Source organism: Piliocolobus tephrosceles, chromosome 9 (genome assembly GCF_002776525.5).
Source record: "Piliocolobus tephrosceles isolate RC106 chromosome 9, ASM277652v3, whole genome shotgun sequence".
Taxonomy (NCBI): Eukaryota; Metazoa; Chordata; class Mammalia; order Primates; family Cercopithecidae; genus Piliocolobus; species Piliocolobus tephrosceles.
Genome location: NC_045442.1, coordinates 97,407,150 through 97,418,318, shown reverse-complemented (window position 1 = coordinate 97,418,318; position 11,169 = coordinate 97,407,150).

Here is an 11,169-nt window from a genome sequence, read left to right as displayed (position 1 = left end):
CTGGAATTCAAAGCCAGGTCAGCCGACTGTGGAGCCCACGCCCTTAGACTCTGCACTAAATTGTGTCACAAGCAAGGCTGAGAACAATACTATGCACAATGGAGGAGATGAGAGGGAGATGGGGTGCCCCTATTGGGGCAACCTGGGCTCCAGGACACCAGGGCCTTGAGCAGAGGCATTGCTGAATCCACAGAGGGCACCTGCAGTGGAGGCAGTGGCTTCTTGGGTGGCAGATGGGAGCAAGGCAGGCCAGAGTGAACACCATGAGAGAACCAAGGGGCTCCAGAGACACTGCGGGCTGAGCATCTTCAACATGCAGATGGTATGGAAGAGACCGATCGGGAAAGGGACAGAAGAGAAGAGGCCATGGCACTGATTCTAGAGGAACACCAATACTTCAGAGATGAATGAAGGGAAGGGATCTCAAAATCAAACCCAGGAAGGAGAGGGTCAGGATTCTGTCAACTCGACTTTATTAAAAGATGTGGAATTTCATCAGGGGTAACTCCCCAATGCACTCAAGAGCACAGGAGTATTTGCCTTCTCAAGATTCTCTACTTCAGATTCATACCAACATCTCTTTCCCCATAAGATCTCCTCCTCTATTATCATTTACAGGAACATTCCGTGTTTGCCTTAAGCACAAAAAGGAAAATGAGGAAGACTCTACAGCAAAAGAAAAAAAAAGTATTCCTTTAAAGCTTCATGCAAAGAATTCATTCCACAAATATTTATTGAGTGCCTACTATGAGAAAAAACCCAGGAGGTGCCAGATTAATTTCACAGTCAATTAATTTTACGAAGTTAACCTATCAGAAGTGATGGATGTTAGTGCCCCAGGTGCCATCTGGGGATGGCAGAGTGTGATCCAAAACTGGAGTGCACTTGAAGAGATACAGCTGAGCTGTTTGGTCAAACCAAAGAATACTGGAGCACTGGTAACCAAAGAAAGACTTGCTTAGGGTAGAAGTAAAACCAAAGCCAGAAATAAACCTAAACCACAAGACTGGGATTAGATGAATCCTTGAGGTTAGCTGAGTGAGAAGATCCCTATGGGGGGATGCAGGCAGTGGAATCCTTCCTGCCAGCTAGGCTGAGAGGAAGGACACAGGGTACACGGGGGATATCAAAGGGCTCCAGCTATTTTAAAAAACAATAATCCAAAGTTTCATCTGGATTTAAACGGATCTGAGCCCTATGGCATGTAGGAAAATCACTTTATAAGGTTTTGCAATACCCCTTTGGAAATCTTACCTTCAGATTCACCAAAATAGAATGTAACGTATGTCTCTAAAAATCCTGGTAGCAGTGGGGCTGTTTTCCCCCCAGCTGATGATTCCATTTTCACAGGAAGACCATAGATCTTAGCAAAGAAAACTCTATAAAGAAAATGGTCTCAGAGAAGATGCACAATGATTAAGTCAGGGTAGAGGAGAGGAGACAACATCTGAAAGGAAAAGAGAACAATAAAGGATCCATTAAAGTTATGCTGTGGCAATGATCAGAAAGTACATTCTGGCAACAGATACTCCTTAATGTAGAGATTTCTTTAATGTGGGCTATTAAGTATGCTGCCCACCTTCGGCCTTTGTTCTCCTTTGTAAGAGACTTTTAATCAGAGAGGGAATAGCATTTCCTCCCCTTCAAGGGTGATCAATACTCACACCTGTGCCAAGAGGCCATCTGCCGATGCCAGCCTTTTTGCCAGTCTCTGCCGGACTCAAAAGGAAAGTTGGCTGTCCTTAGCAGAACATGAATCTTAGGTGGTCTCCTAATGGCCAATATTATTAAATAGTAACCATGTGGCTCTAGATGCCTCAGCCTCCTGTCGGCTCAGGATTCAAAGGGAAGCATAAGCCCCAGGCTCCCATCCCTTGTCCTATCTCCTCATCCTTCCAAGGATAAGCTGAAAAACTTGCTCCCTCAATTCCCAGGATGTGATATGAATTCTCTGTGTGTCTGACTCACTGTCAATTTGAGCTCCAGGGAAAAAATAATCATCTCAGGAACACATTCTGGAAAAGTGGCGGTTTGGCCACAAATGAGAGGAGAGAGCTCTCAGGAGGTCCACCCTGTCGAGAATGTCTGCATTCCACAGAAAGCTTGGGTCCTCTTCCTCGACTGGAGTCTCGCTCTCGATCCTGGATATCAATCAGCAGACATTGTGAAGGTCCTTATTTCTGGTATTTGTAAAAATTGAGCTCTTAAGCAATTCTTTTTCTGATTAAACTTTAAAATCTTTCAACAAAAGCCAGCCAGAAAAGATCAGACCAAGAGTTCATCAATGCAAGAGAACTCTCACTTGGTCTAGCCACTGAATTATGCAGAAGAAAGGGGGTGATCAGAATGTAAGGCTGTGGTTTGAGAGCAGTCTTGTCCACCTAGGGACCTAGAGAGAGACACGCCCATCTGTGCTTCCACAGGCAGGTCAGCCAAATTTGGCACTACAGCCATGGAATTCAGTTCCAGCCCCTCTCAGCTGTGGTCTGAGGGCAGTCCTGCCTGCCCAGGGACTCGCCAGGAAACATACCTACCCATGACTCAGAGGCAGGCCTGCAGACCTTGGTCTCAGCTGTAGACCCCAAAGCAGCCTGTGACTCAAGCCCAGTCCCTCTCAGCCATGGTCCAAAGCAAGTACTTTCTGCCTAGGGGCCCACCCAGTGGCTCAGGGAAAGCCCTCCTAGAGACCCAGGGGAAGCCACACCTGTCTGTGCAACTGGTAGGAGGCCCACTTTCTGCAGAAGCAGACTGTCATTCCAGCACTAGCCTTACTGACCAAGGAACTGGAGGTAGTCCAGTCTACCCAGAAACCAGATAGAATCCACACCCACTAGAGTCCCTGGTAAGAGGCCCACCAGCCTTGGACCTCACTGAAGACTCAACAGCAGCCCCATGACCAGGCTTCAGGCCCACTTGACTGCAAACCTGGAGGCAATCTTCTCATCCTGGGTACACAAGACAAAGACTTTACCTATCAAAACCAGACTTTAAAGACTTGAAAAGGTGTGGCTCCTTCAGATTCACAGAAACCAATGCAAGGCTACAGAGATAACAATCAAGTTAACATAATACCACCAATGGAAACTAATAAAGCTGTAATATCTGACACCAAAGAAATGGACATCACTAAATTGCCTGAAAAATAATTCAAAATAATCATATTAAAGAAGCACAATGAGATCCAAGAAAATGCAGATAGATTGCTAAATGAAATTAGAAAAACAATGCATGAACAAAATGAGAAGTTTAATAAGGAAATATAAACCATAAAAAGGAACCAAACAAATCCTGGAGCTGAAGAATATAGTGACAGATCTGAGAACTTCAACAGAGAGCTTCAAGAGCAGATACAATCATGCAAAAGAAAAAATTAGCAAACTCGAATATAGGTCACTTGAAATTAGCCGATTAGAGGAATGAAAAAGAAAAATGTGGAAAAAGAGCAAAAAAAAAAAAAAAAAAAGGAAAAAAGAAAAAGCATAAGAGACCTATGGAACACTATCAAGCATATGAATATATAAATTATGGCAGTTCTAGGCGGAGAAGAGAGACAGAAAGGAAAAGAAATCTTATTTTAAAGTATACTGTCTGAAAACAAATGAAATTTTAAGAAAGATATGGACATTCAGATGCATGAATCTCAAAGGATCCCAAATAAGATAAACCCAAAAAAGAACACTCTGAGACACATTATAATCAAATTGTCAAAAGCCAAAGACAAATAGGAAATCTTGAAAGCAACAAGAGAAAAAACTCATCATGTATACAGGAACCCCCATAAGGTAGACTTCTTGCCAGAAACCTTGAAAGTCAGAAGGGAATGGGATGAGATATTTAAAGTATTGAAAGAAAAAAATTGCCACCTAAGAATCATATGCCCAGCAAAACTGTCCTTCAGAAAAAACATAAGGACAATCCCAGACAAATAAAAGCTGAGGGAGCTCATTACCATGAGACCTGCTTTACAAGAAATGCTAAAGGTAGTTCTTCAAGATGAAATGAAAGAATGCTCAGTAACAATATGAAAACATATGAAAGTATAAAACTACTAGAAAAGATAAATACATAGTCACATTCTGAATAATACTGTAATGGTGGTGTGTAAATCACTTTTCACTTTAGTATAAAAGTTAAAAGACAAAAGTATCAAAAATAATTATAGCTAGAATAATTTGTTAACAGACACACAACATAAAAAGATGTAAAATGTGACATCAGTGGCATAAAATGTAGTGGGGAGTAATCAATGTGTAGAGTTTTTGTATGTACTTGAAATTAAGTTGTTAGCAGCCTTAATTAGAATGTTATAAAATGTTTTATACAAGCCCCATGGTAACCACCGAGAAAAAAAAACCTCTAGTAGATATGCAAAACATAAAGACAAAGTAACCAAAGTATGCCATATAAAGATTTAACAAATCACAAAGGAAGACAGCAAATAGGAAGAAAGAAACAATGGAACTAAAGAACAGTCAGTACAAAATAACAAAATGGCAATAGTATTTTCTTACCTCTTAATAATTACATTAAATAGAAATGGATTAAATTTTCTAACCAAAAGTCACAGAATAGCTAAATTGATTTAAAAAACAAGATCCAACAATATACTGCTTACCAGAGACTTATTTTAGCCTTTAAGACACACACAGGCTGCAAGTGAGAAATAAAAAAAACATATTCCACGTAAAGGGAAACCAAAATAGAGCAGGAGTGGCTATCCTTATATCAGACAAAATATACTGTCAATCAAAATCTGTCAAAAGAGACAAAGAGGGTCACCATATGATGATAAAGAGGTCAATTCATCAAAAGAATATAACAATTAGAAATATATATGTATCCAACATTAGATCACTTAAATATATAAAGCAATTTTTAACAGAAGTGAAGAAAGAAAGAGACAACAACACAGAAATAAGGGACTTCAATATCCCACTTTCAACAGTGGATAGATCATCCAGACGGAGAAACCATAAGGAAACAGCGACTCAAATAACACTATGGACCAAGAGGATCTAATTAATGTATACAGAACATTCCATCCATTAGTAGTATAATACACATTCTTTTCAAGTGCACATGCAACATTCTCCAGGTTAGATCTTTTATTGAGCCATAAAACAAGTCTTAACAAATTTAAGGAGATTAAAAATCATCCCAATCATTTTTTTCTCACCACAATAATATAAACGAGAAGTCATGAACCAGAAGAATTTTGGAAAATTCACAAGTATGTGGAAATTAAACAACACAGTCCTGAACAACAAATGGGTCAAACAAAAAAAATAAAGAGGAAATCAAAAATTATCTTGAGACCAAGAAAAACAGAGACACAAAATACCAAAACTTATGGGAGGCAGCAAACCAATGGTAAGAAAGTTTTAGCAATTAATGTCTAAGAAAAAAGAAAACAAAGAAACAACCTAACTTCACACCTCAAGAGACTAGAAAAAGAAGAGAATAAACAAAGACCAAGTCAGCAGAAGAAAGAAAAAAGATTAGAACAGAAATAAATGAAAGAGAATAGAAAGACAAAAGATGAACAAAACCAAGAGTTGTTTTTTGAAAAGATAGACAAAATCAATACAACTAGCTAGACTACCAAGAAAAAAAGAGAAGACTCAAATAAATAAAATTATAAATTAAAAAGAAGACATTGTAACAATAGCAAATAAATACAAAGAATCATGAGAGACTAATAAGAAGAGGTATATGCTATATATGGGGATATATTCAGAGAAATGTGTTAGGCAATTTTGTCATTGTGTAAACATCATAGAGTGTATTTACACAATCCTGGATGGAAGAGCCTGCTATACACCGAGACTATATAATGTAGACTAAAACCTGTACATCTTATTACCATACTGAATACTATAGGCCGGTGTAACATAATGGTATTTGCATACTTAAACAAAGAAAAGGTGATGAATTGCACTACAGTGTCACAATGGCTATGAGGTCACTAGGCAATAGGAGTTTTTCAGCTCCATTATAATCTTATGGGATTACAGTCATATATGGAGTTCATCATTGATTACAACATTGTTACGTGGCACACAACTGTATTGAATAACTTAGAAGAAATTGATACATTCCTAAAAACAGACAACCAATGAAGACTAAATTATAAAAAATAGAATACCTGAACAGATCAGTAACAACTAAGGAGATAGAATCAATAATCAAAAGCTTTCCAACAAAGTAAAGCCCAGAACCAGATGGCTTCACTGGTGAATTTTACCAAGAGTTTACAGAAGAATTGATGCCAATCCTTCTCAACTCTTCCAAAAAACCTAAGGAAGAGGAACACTTCCAAACTCATTTTACAAGGCCAGTATGATCCTCATACCAAAACCAAATAAGAATGCTACAAGAAAACAAAATTACAGGCCAATATTCCTGATGAACCTAGATGCAAAAAATCCTCAATAAAATACTAGCAAACCAAATTCAACAGCACATGAAAAGGATCATACACCACGTTCATGTGTGATTTATCCTTGAGATGCAAGGATGGTTTAACATACACAAATCAATAAATCATATATACCATATTGACAGAAGAAGAAGATAAAAATCATATAATCATCTCAATGCATGCAGAAGAAGCTTTTGCCAAAATGTAACGATTTTCATGATTAAAAACTCTCAACAAAATAGACACAGAAGGGATGTAACTCAGCTTAATAAAAGCCACATATGACAAGTCTGCTGCTAATAGCTCTTCCTCTAAGACTGTCACCCGGAAGTGAGGGAATCCTCGGTTCTTGCCTAACCTGGAAGAAAACATTCAGCCAAGAGATGCATAGCAAGGGTTAAGCAGCAGAGTTTATTGAAGGAAGATAAAGTACATGCCTAGAGACCAGTGGAAAAAGTTCCAGGCTGGTCCAGCTGGAAGCATAGTAGCATAGTAGCAGTGTTTATTTAAAGAGGCAGTAAGCTCTGAAAGATGAGAGAGCAGGCAGCACAAAAGAATGAGCCAGCAGCCACTAGTGCTGGAGAAATGCCCTTCATGAGACTCTTACATGATTATTCATAAAGGGGCATGACGGGGTGTCACTTACAATCCTGTTTCAGGAGGTCCTTTGGACGTACATGCTCTGTGATTGTACATTCCAGTACACACATCGTGTGTCTCAGTAGCATTTAAAATCTCCATCCAGGGGTGTGCTTTTTACTATTACAATGAGCATATTCTAGAGTGAGTTTTTGGAGGAGTGCACATGCTCGTCAATGGAGAGTCCCTAGCATGGTTATCTCCAGCTAGGGCTTCATAAATCCCCTTCAGGTCTGAAGAAGCCCCAACGACAAGACCAGATGTGATCTTGTCCTTTTTGCTGACTGCCAGTGGGCAGCATCTCCAGGACTTCTTTTACCAGGGGGCTCCCCTGCTGCTTATTTCTGGCTATCTGATACTCTAACAAGATCAGGAACAAGACACAGGTGCCCACTCTTGACACCTGTATCCAACATAGTACTAGAAGACCTAGCCAGAGCAATTAGGCAAGAAAAAATAAAAGCATCCAAATAGGAAATGAGGAAATTAAATTGTCTCTGTTTGCAGATGACATGATTGGATCCTGGCTCCTGCCACGTGGTGTTTGTATCTTAATTCAGTCCCCACTCCTCCATCTGAACACTTAAGTTCTGTGTGAGGTTGCATGCTGGGGTCATCGGGCCATGCTCAGGTTCTATGACCTTTAACCTGAGGGTGTCCATGGCAGCTGAAAAATTATTCAGCTTCGCTACATAATCCAAACACTTGGTGATAAGTTGTTAATATTGGGGTTATTTCTTCCCTTTCTGTACACACACACACATATGCACACATATGTATCTATACACACCTTTTTACACATATACATACATATATATGTAGTCATGATGAAGGCGCAATTTGATATTCTAGTATCTTTTATTGAACATTATATTGTGATTATATTTCTATATTGGTGGAATTTATTCATAAACCTTCATTTTAATAGCTATAACATACTACTACATTCTATGCCATAATTTCCTTAGCCATTTCCCTAGTTTGGGATGTTTACGTCCAATTTTTCTGGCCTATAAACAATATTTTTTAACAGCTTTGGGCATAAGTCTCTGTCTACCTTTTGAGTTTCATCAGCTATATTCTAGAAAACGAAACTTCGGGGTCACAGGGGATCGAGTTTTTGGGATCTTGATATATTGCCAAATTCTTGTTAGATGTTCAAATCCTTCAAGACTCAGTTTACAAATCACTCCTCACAAACTTTCACTGCCTCTTTTTTTTTTTTTTCTTCTTTCGAGACAGGGTCTTGTTCTGCCACACTGGCTGGAGTGCAGTGGCACAATCATGGCTTGCTGCAGCCTCAACTTCCTGGGCTCAAGGGATTCTCTTGCCTCAGCCCCCTAAATAGCTAAGACTACAGGCACGCATGACCACACCTAACTAATTTTTGAATTTTTTGTAGAGATGAGGTCTCCCTATGTTGCCCAGGCTAAGTAATCCTCTGGCCTTGGCCTCCCAGAATGCTAGGATTATAGGCGTGAGCCACCGCACCTGGCCCCCATCTTAATTATGACTCCTTTCCCTATTTATTCCATCACAGCAACTCTGTTTTCACTGCTCTTGTCACAACATAGTGCACTCTATCTAGTAGTGTGTTTGTTTAATTAATGTTTGCCCCTGCCTCTGGACTGTCATTTTAATGAGAACATCAAAGTCTCTTCGTTGTTGCTATAGTTGTGGATATGGGGTTTTACCGTGTTGCCCAGGCTGGTCTCAAACTCTGAACTCAACTGATCCACCCACCTCAGCCTCCAAAGTGCTAGAATGAAAGGTGTGAGCCACTGCGCCCAGCCCAGGGCGTCTTTAGTTCACCACTGAATGCCCAGTGATGAAGACATTGCCTGGTATATTGTAGGCCCTGAATGAATGAATGAATGAATGAATGAATGAATGAATGAGTGGTGCCTATCATCAAGACACAGACACACAGCAGGGAAGCGGGATTGGGAATTGGGGCTGCTGTGATGGGTGGAGCTGTGTGACACCCGCCTCTAGGCACAACGCCCACATGCTCCCAGTGAGTCCTGCCTCAGCTCCTAGGGGTGGGCAGCGTTTAGAGCTGAGCGTCTGCCTCCCCTCAGAGACCCCACAACACACCCTGCCCCACACCCCTTTCTGCTTCAGATGTCAGAAGGAAGCCCAAGACCTCTAGGGTCCCATCTTTGGGTGGTCTCACCTCCCTCAGGGATTGTGCAGCCCCACCCTATTCTTGCCCTCACTGGTGCCACCTTCCCAGTGGTGGCTTCTGGAGGCTCCCCCCGCACATATTTGGGGGTTGGAAATGGGACATGTGTCTTTCTTACTCCCGTTGACACTTCCAGGTCGTCGTTCTTCCTTTCTCAGGAATGCCTCGCCTCCTCCCTCGAAGCTTATTTCCTTTCTCAGGAATGCCTCCCCTCCTCCCTCGAAGCTTATAATTAGACAATGCATTATTTCACTCCTTCTCACTATCTCCCATAGGCTTGCACTCTGTGAAGTTTCGGGAATGCCTCCCCTCCTCCCTCGAAACTTGTAATTAGACCATGCGTTATGTAACTCCTTCTCACTGTCTCCCATAGGCTTGCACTCTGTGAAGGTTTTACATTGGACTTGCTGTCTTGCAATCGTATTTGTTGTTGATGATGATTTTGGTGTCCTCCAGCACACTGGTCTCCGTGCTCCTTGACTGCCTCACTCCCTATCTCGCCTTCTGCCTTGTGTCCACCACCGTGTCCCGGGTCACTCCTACCAATGTCACTCCTGCCAGTGCTCCCTCCAGAGTCTCTACTGAAAGCACCCTCGTCTCATACAACACAGATCCCCCAACTCCAGCCAGCCTGCTTCTTCTCACTTCCTAGTCCTGAATCCTGCTTTATTTTCTCTGTGCCAAGCATCACTCTCTGAACGTTACACAGCCTGGCTATTCCCCATTAGCGTAAGACTGGGTTATTCCCTAGTGAGTTTCCAGCCTCTACCTGGCACCTGGCCTACAGCAGGAGCCGTGAATGAATGAATGAATGAACGAGTAAATGAATATGAGATAATTATTTTCCCTAAACTGACTGCGTATTCTATGTAGTAAATTTCAGGCCACGTAAAGTGGCATCTTAAAAAAAATCAATATTGGCTTCTTTGTGGCCTTACAATTACCTTGAACAAATCACACACACAGGATATATCTGAGTTTCAATTAGTCCAGAGGGAATCACTAAAAGGACTTAGGATACAGAGCAGAAGATACCAGCCTAGTCTGCAGAGTAACCAGTTCGAGATTAGAAGTCCCTGATGAGCCATCGCCAAATGAATGGAGAGAACATTTCCTGGCTTACGGGAAGGAGAGCCGAAGCCAAGGGAAGTGCCTCGTTCAGCTGGATTAGTTATTGGAAACTCGTTTCCCTAGGCCAGCGAGTCCTTCCAGACGCTGAGAGTCTGTGGCTGTCTGGTCTCTTCTCCAGGGGCGTGGGATCACGGGAGATGGGCCTGCTGCATCAGCTCCTGGCTCCTGCCTTCCGGCCCCCGCAGTCCATTTGAAGGCGCAATGGAAGAGAAGCGCCCGTGCTCTCAGGGCCAAAGCCGCGAGCCAGTCCTAGAGAGCTTCCAGAGAGGCCCTCCGGTCCGAGCCCCCTTCCCCAACTCTGCCTCCATGCTCTGAAACTGACCCAGAAAAGCAGGCACGTTAGCAACTGGCAGTGTTTCTCTCTCAGATACGGGAACTGTGTGTGCTTGATTAGGATCTTGAGTGAAATAAGCCATCGTTTCATTGGGAATGTCTCAGAGCTCGAAGTTTCTTTCTATGTATGCATAATTAATATTCTACCTCTTTGAAGATAAATGTTATCTATCCAACTCTGTAAATGGATCATTTCCCCTTGCCTATTACTATGTCGTCTCCTTTCCCAAAATAAAATAAAATACAAAGACAAAATGGTATGTTAAAAAAAAAAAATCCTTGCTAAAAATGATTTACATTTTTATTCCCAACATGAAAAGCTCAAGAATGTTTTTAATGCCTGTCCAGCTTGAAACCCGCTGCAAATGTCTTACAACATTTTGTAACAGGCTTTTCCCATCTGTGCTGAAAGCAGCTGATGATTTAATGCAAATTGTTATTGTTTCACAATCTCCCAGCG